The 7,943-nt window shown below is 38.9% G+C and overlaps 1 pseudogene; it reads right to left on the minus strand.

Moving 5' to 3' along the window:
- Positions 1 to 2,481: 2,481 nt before the first annotated feature.
- Positions 2,482 to 3,970, minus strand: LOC141560368 (fructose-bisphosphate aldolase A pseudogene; annotated as a pseudogene).
- Positions 3,971 to 7,943: the final 3,973 nt, after the last annotated feature.

Raw genomic sequence — 7,943 nt, forward strand, 5'->3', positions numbered from 1 at the left:
GAATTTTTTTTCTATTACTTTCCTGGATATTATTGACTTTTTGTTCTTCCAGATGAATTGTTATTTTTTTCTTGTTCTAAAAATATTTTTGGCAGTTTGATTGCTATGGCACTGAATATGTAAATTCATTTAGGTAGAATTGTCATTTTTATTAGCTTGGTCTACCCATAAACAATTGATTTTTTCAAGTACTTCTGACTTTGTCTGAAAAGTGTTTTGTAATTGTATTCATATAGTTCCTGGGTTTGTCTTAGCAGGTAGATACCCAAATATTTTAAATTGTCTACAGATATTTTAAATGAAATTTATCTATTATTTGTTTCTGGGTTTGGTAGTCATATATATAAATGCCAATTATTTAGATATGTTTATTTTATATCTTACCATCTTGTCAAAATTGTTAATTATTTCAAGTAGTTTTTTAGTTGCTTCTCTAGAATTCTCTAAGTGTAATACCATAGTGTTATCTGCAAAAAGTGATAGTTTTATTTCTTCATTTCTTTTTATAATTCCTTCAATTTCTTTTTCTTCACTTATTGATAAAGCTAACATTTCTAGTACTATATTAAATAGTAGTGATGATAGTAGGCACCCTTGCTTTGCTCCTGATCTCATTGGGAAAGCTTCTAGCTTATCCCCATTACATATGTTTTCTGATGGTTTTAGATAGATACTGCTTATCATATTAAGGAAAAATCGTTATTCCTATGCTCTAGTGTTTTTAATAGAACTGGGTGGTGTATTTTGTCAAAGGCTTTTTCTGAATCAATTGAAATATTCATATGGTTTCTATTGGTTTTGTTATTGATATGGTCAACTTTGTTAATAATTTTCCTAATATTGAACAAGCTCTGAATTCCTGGTATTAGTTTATTATTCTTCGTGGACCCAAGCTGATTCATGTGGTTCATACTTTCATAACTTTATTTCTAATAATTCACTCTAAAATTTTACCAGAAATTGCCAGTCCAGCCAATGATTCATAACTTTGTGGTTTTAAGTATTTACTCTCTTTGAATATTAGATTCACCTATAACATCTCTCATAATCATCCTAATTCCCTAAATTTACCAGTATATCATGTACCCCCAATCTTACATTCTTATATCACCTTCAGACTTAGTCTATTTAGAAGGAATGAGGTTCCTTATTTACCTTAAGTCTAGTTTTCTATGAATCATTTCCCCCTCAATCTGAAGGGCCTTTTCTTTGATACAGAAAATAGAGTAAAATAGGGATTTGACATTCATGATTGTATTCACATCCACTCTGGATTTGTTGCTTTTCCCTTCCTTGGTCTTCTTTTTGTACTCAATATAACTTAAAAATCCTTTTTGTTATTTTGATCATTTATTTAAATCATCAGATAATAATGAGTTTTAGACTTTCTGACATTGTTTAAATTTTAATTTATATATATAGAAAAAAAATTATATTCTCAAATACCCTGCTCTCCCTTCTGTCTCTTCCACATGTCTTTGAAAAATCTAAGCTCTTTGGTGAGCATCCAGTGCATCTACATTGGTTTCTTTAGATCTTTCCCCCATTTCTTTCTCACTGGAATCAACTATGACTGCACCCTCAGAATTACATTGCTTGATAACTCAAAAGCCCTTTCCCATTTAAAGGTTCAGGTCTGTGGGGATTAAAATTATCCCACTTACAATAAAAGAGGCTGAGACAGATCTCTGAATCAATGCACTTTATTAAAGGGTCCATGGTCCCCTCTAATGAAGTGGACTTTAAATCTTCCTCACAAACTGAGATAACTCCTCCTTCCAAGATTCTGTTTTTATAGCGCTAGATGGCAAGTCATTCAAGAACAGTTATACCAAATGGATACTAATTCCATTGATTGACATGTGATGCCTAAGATAAAATAAGGAAAATAATATGTCATTAGGGGTCACAAGTTGGGTGAAGCAAGGAATATTTCCACATAAGATAGACAGGCTTCTCTTTAGGTTAGGCAGAAGGACATGGTTCAAGCTATCATAGTGGTCAACTTCTCCTATTGAACTAATGATTGGTCTGGAGGTACAAATGCATTTTGGGGGGGCTTTCCATGTAATTGTCATCTCTGCCAAACTGGGCTTGGTCACCATGACAAGGAAAAACAAAGCTGGAGGGCCTTTAATTAATTTCCTATAATTAAGCAAGTTAACTACAATCTGCAGCTCACAGCTCTGGGGCCTTATATACAGAACTTAGATATAATTCTGTCAAATTGATTAATATTGATTAGTATTGAGTAGGGGTCTAAATAAATCATCTCTCATAGTCAGGTCATAGGATTATAGCTATCCTGTTTTTGAACTCTTTGAAATCTATATCTAGTGTCTTCCCCCTGTCTATCAGAAATCCAAAAACGGCACATCCTCAGATTCCCAAGGTTCCTATTATTTCCACTTCAGCCAGTTCAGATCCAGAATTCTTATTCAACATCCGAAGGATGAAATGATCAATAGTGCAAGTCAGGAATTTATCGCCTGCTCTGCTTTTATTTTTATTTTTCTTGTTGGTGTTAAATAGTTATTTAGTGGTGAAGATGGATTGCAAAGAAGTCACTAGGTTCACGCAGAGCTACAGGACAAGGCGCAGGTTAGAAAGAGGGATTGGAGAGGTCATCACAAAGATTTGGATCCTAGTCTCTGCTCGTGGTGGAGATATGTTGGATAGTCTTCCCTTACTGGGGTCCGCTAACATGGAAGGCTCTGGTTTAAGGACCGACATTGGGATTGTTAGAGATGTAGACGGAGATGAAGAGGGACTCACTGCCGTGGGTTGCTCCCCTCGGACTGGGTGCGCAGTACTTGCCTTCGCTGGCCTGTCCGACCGCTTTGGCCCTTTTGATGTACTCCTGTTGGGCCATCTTGGCGCTGCACTCCCGCCCTGCCCAGACTTTGGCTGCAGAAGCCTGTAGGGGTCGGCCATAAGAGAAGGTCAGGGTCCATGACTTGGGCAGGCAGCATTTGTTGATGGCGTTGAGGAGCAGAGTGGAATCCTCCTCGGACTGGCCCCCCGACATGAAGGCCACACCGGGCACCGCGGGGGGCACAGTGTTTCGCAGAGCTGTGATAGTGGCCGCTGCGGATTCGTCTGGGGGGTACTTCTGGGCGCAATCGTGGCCTGCCGTTACCATGTTGAGTTGAAGCACGGTCCCTTCAAGGTAAATGTGGTGGTCGTTCAGAGACTTGTATACAGAAGCCAGAACCTTCTCGGCGATGTGCTGAGAGTGGTTCAGGTCATGGGTTCCCTCAGAGAGGATGTCCGGCACAATCAGGGGCACCAGGCCGTTCTGCTGGCAAACACTGGCGTAGCGGCCCAGCACGTTGGAGTTTTCCCAGATGGCGAGAGGAGAGGGCATGTTCTCCCCGATTTTCAGGACACAACGCCACTTGGCAAAATCAGCTCCATCTCTCTTGTATTGGGCGCAGCGCTCGGCCAGGCCGTCCAGCCCTTGGGTGGTGGTTTCGTTATTGGTCCCTGGCAGAGGTACCACACCCCTGTCCACCTTGATGCCCACGACAGCATCCTTGGCCTTGATGACCTCTGGGAAGGGCCGGCCGTCGTCACACTTTTGATAGAATGTCTCATGGGAAAGGATGATCCCTCCGATGTAGTTGCGGATTTCGTCGTCGGCGGTCACAAACAGCTGGCGGTACAGGCGCCTGTTGTCTTCGGAGTTCTCCACGCCCAGACTGGTCAGCCTCTTATTCATAGTACAGAGGGACTCGTCTAAAACCATAATGCCCTTGCCCGGAGCGATCATCCGCTTAACAATCTCGCAGAGGTTCTTCTTCTGGTCCGGGGTCAGGGCTTGGGCGGGCATGTTCGCAAGGAAGGTGCAGCTTCCTGTTGGGGAAGGAGACAGAGGCGAGGAGGAGCCTAGGCCGGCCTCGGGAGATGGGACTAGATCGTGAGCTTGTGGGAACTAACCAGGCCGCCGACGCCCCGAATCCGAACCTCGGAACGTTCCGAAACCGAATGGGGGCTATTGAATCCAGGGAGGGTGGAGCGAAGGAGCATTTGGACCGTTTAAAGGAAGCTCAGGGACAAGGTGAGCGGCTTGCTTTTTATCTCTAATCTCTCCTTCTTTCCTTCTCTTTTTCTTCCCTTCTCCTTCTTTTCCTTCCTTCCTTCCTTCCTTCCTTCCTTCCTTCCTTCCTTCCTTCCTTCCTTCCTTCCTTCCTTCCTTCCTTCCTTCCTTCCTTCCTTCCTTCCTTCCTTCCTTCCTTCCTTCCTTCCTTCCTTCCTTCCTTCCTTCCTTCCTTCCTTCCTTCCTTCCTTCCTCCCTTCCTTCCTCCCTTCCTTCCTTCTTTCCTTCTTTCCTTCCCTCTCTCTGTCTCTGTCTCTTCTTCTCTCCCTCTCAACTTTTTTTTTTTTTTTTTTTTTTTTGGAAGGGGAGGGACCATTTCAATTCATTCAACTATGATTGGTAGCGTGTTGGGAGTCAGAGTGCAGATCCTCTCTATGGCCTTCTTAGAAGATGTGTTTGCTCCTCTCTAGGATTCCTCCTTAACTTAGGTAGGCGAGGGCTAGGTATGCACTGAGCAGCTGGAATGAGCAGGAAGGTTTCCTTTGTAGCCAAGCAGAATGCTCAACACATAGTAAATGCTTTTTGATTGATTGGAAAAATGTAGACAAGACATTGAGACACTGAGATCCAGTGGAAAGATTCAAGAAGAGATTCTAGGGATAAGGAAGGAATACAGCTGTAGTAGTCTGGCTCTGGGGTAGTAGGCCAGAACATCCTTGTAACATTGTTGTTTGTCCTTCCTTTTGGAAAAAGGACCAAGACATTAGGGAGGTGATGTCAGGACATATAAATGAACTGAATTTAAGTGAGGGAGGGCTGTGTAGGTCATCAGACTTACAGTGCTTCCCGCCTTCCCAACAACTAACACCAAATGCTTTCTGCTTTCTTTTAAAAATTGAATATTTTATTTTCCCCCAATTACTTGTAAAGCCATTTTAAAAAACATTTATCTTATTTAATATGTATGGGAATGCTTGCCATCTAGGGGAGGGGGTGGAGGGAAGGAGGGGAAAAATTCAGAACAGAAGGGAGTGCAAGGGATAATGTTGTAAAAAAATACCTATGCAAATGTACTGTCAAAAATGTTATAATTATAAAATTAATTTAAAAAATTTATTTTTTAAAAATTGAGTTCCAAATTCTCTCCTTCATTCCCTCCCTTTTTTAAATTGGGAAGGCCAGAGATTTGACATAGGTTATATATGTGTAATCATGCAAAACATTTCCATATTAGTCATGTTGTGATAGAAAACACAGGCAAGAAACCACCTAAGAAAAATAAAGTGAAAATAGTACATTTTGATCTGCAGTTAGATTCATCAGTGTTTTTATCTTCAGTTGGATAGCATTTTTCATTATAAATCTTTTAGACTGATCTTGGATCATTGTATTGCTGTGAATAGCTAAGTCATTCACAGTTGATTATCATACAATATTGCTGTTGCCATAAACAATGTTACTCTTATTTCACACAAATTTCTCCATTCAAAGAGTTTATAATAGTCAAATAAGGAAGATACTATGTGAGCAACTATGTACCAACTTGATTTATACAGGATAAATTGGAGATGATCTCAAATGGGAGGCATTAAGGTTAAGGAGGATTGGGAAAAGCTTTATTTAGAAGGTAAAACTTCAGTTGAAACTCAAAGGAAGATAGGTAAACTAGTATATCCTAAGAGAACATGGCACTTCTCTTACTGATCTCTAGTAACTGAGACTGCTTCCTAGATGAAAGACAGGCTATTCAGTTGAGTTGCCCTTTCCTTCTTGGTCTTTAAAAGTGAGTGGAGAATTAGCTGGATTTTTTTTTTCTTTTAATGCACTTTCTCTTTTTTGGACTTCTAGGGCAATAAAGGACATCCGTAGGGGATTTATTGCTTTCTCCCAAAAGCATTGGGTAAATCACTTAACTTTATTAGTTAAGTGTCTCAGATTTTTCAATGGTAAAAATTATTCTATTAAAAGAATGAATGTGAAAGCATTTATTAAGTGCCTCCTGTATACCAAGTACTGGGATACATGTATAATTTGAGACAGTCCTTCAACTCAAGAAGTTACCCTTTTATGGGAGAGATGATATATAAAAAGAAATGGTGGCCAGAGAGGGGGTGTTTTGGTTTGGGAGTCATGAGAGAGTAGGTGGAACCACAGAGTATTTGAGATTCTTTCCAGTTTTGAATTTATGAACCTATCATCTTAACTTTTTGGTATGATCATCATTTCTTTTGATGCGTTAGTTAGGAAGAACTCTGGCTATTGAGTAACTATATTTTCCTGAAACTGTTAAACCTCCATTTGTGACTGATACTATTTCATTACAAAAGCTATCAGGGGCTAGATTTAAATTCATACACTATAGGTGTTGATCAGCCATGTCCTATTTTCCATTACCCCATTTTTTTTTAGCAATTCTTATTTTTCTCTATTTAATATTTTATTTCCCCCCAATTATATATAAAACACTACTTAACATTTATTTTAGAACATTTTGAATTCCAAATTCTCTCAATTCCTTCCCTCCCCGTTGAGAAGGTACATTTGAAATTATGCAAAACATTATCACAAGTCATGTGAAAACATGATTCTCTCCCTCTCCCCCCCCCCCCGCCAAAAAAAAAAAAAAGAGAAAAAAGCAAAACATTTGCGATTTTCTTGGTAGAGATGATGGAATGGATGGTCCTTCTCTTCTCCAGCTCATTTTACAGATGAGGAAACTGAGGCAAATGGGGTTGTTATTTACCCAGAGACACAAAATTGGTAAGTGACTGAGGCCATTTGAACTTCAAAAGATGAGTCTTCCAGACTTTAGGCTCAATACTGTATCATTGTACCATACTCTAAATACCATTTGGTAGTTTCCAGTCTATTATAATCTTTCAATCTCTTTTTGGTTCTTGAACTGTGAGAATATTAAAAGGGAAAAGATTGTGTTGATTTAATCTTTAAGTCTTTTCCAAGGTCCTTAAAACTGTCTTTAATTGTGTTGATACTTGCTCTTTCTAATGACTGTATCCCTCTGTAACTAATACAGGTCTCTTACTTTTCATTTAGAGTCCTATAAGATAAATTTGAATGTCCCATAAAACTGATACAAACAAGACTATCCTATCAACTTTAAAGAGAGTGTCATGCTCAGATGAACAGTACAGATGAACAGAAGCTCAGGACAATCTCACTAACAAGCCATCAATGGCATATCCTGTTTCTTGGTTTCCAGGAAACTGAAAACAATTTTTTTTTTTAATCCAGGTCACAGCTGTCTTGGGCCAGGTTCCAATCATTTTGATCTGGTGAGGATTCTTGTTGGCAAAATAATCCACCATGAATGGGCTATAATAACAGAGTGGTGACAGCTGAAATGCATTTCATCATTTTGATCTAGGTGAATGTTCTCAGTAGTATTGCTTGAAGACCATATGTTTTCTCCTCCTACCCTTACATAAGGGATTTCTGAAAGCATCAAAAAGACATTTTCTTTTTCTTCATTAAGCTTTTGAAAACTGGAAATTATGAGATGGTGTTGGCTAATACATCATTTTGTAAAACATGAAAATCAATAACTTGAAAAATGGAAAATATCTCTCCCCCATAAATCTCTGAGGAATGAATTCATCAAACATTACAACAAATTTGTTAGTTCTAATTATGATGTATCTCATTTTAAACATTTTTATGCTATAATTGATCAAAAGTCTTCCTAACAGACTTCCCAGAGCAATTCATTAGTCCAATAAAAAATAGTGAGAGCCAGAATTGGAATATACTCATTTCTAAATCATTATGTTATAGAGAAGTTTAGCAGCTGCAAGCTGGCATAGAGAGAGATCAGATATAGCTGATTTATCAAAATGGATTGATCTTGTCAATTTATGTTCTGGAGTTCTGAGTAAGGAACACCATT

The sequence above is a fragment of the Sminthopsis crassicaudata genome, chromosome 3 (genome assembly GCF_048593235.1).
Source record: "Sminthopsis crassicaudata isolate SCR6 chromosome 3, ASM4859323v1, whole genome shotgun sequence".
NCBI lineage: Eukaryota > Metazoa > Chordata > Mammalia > Dasyuromorphia > Dasyuridae > Sminthopsis > Sminthopsis crassicaudata.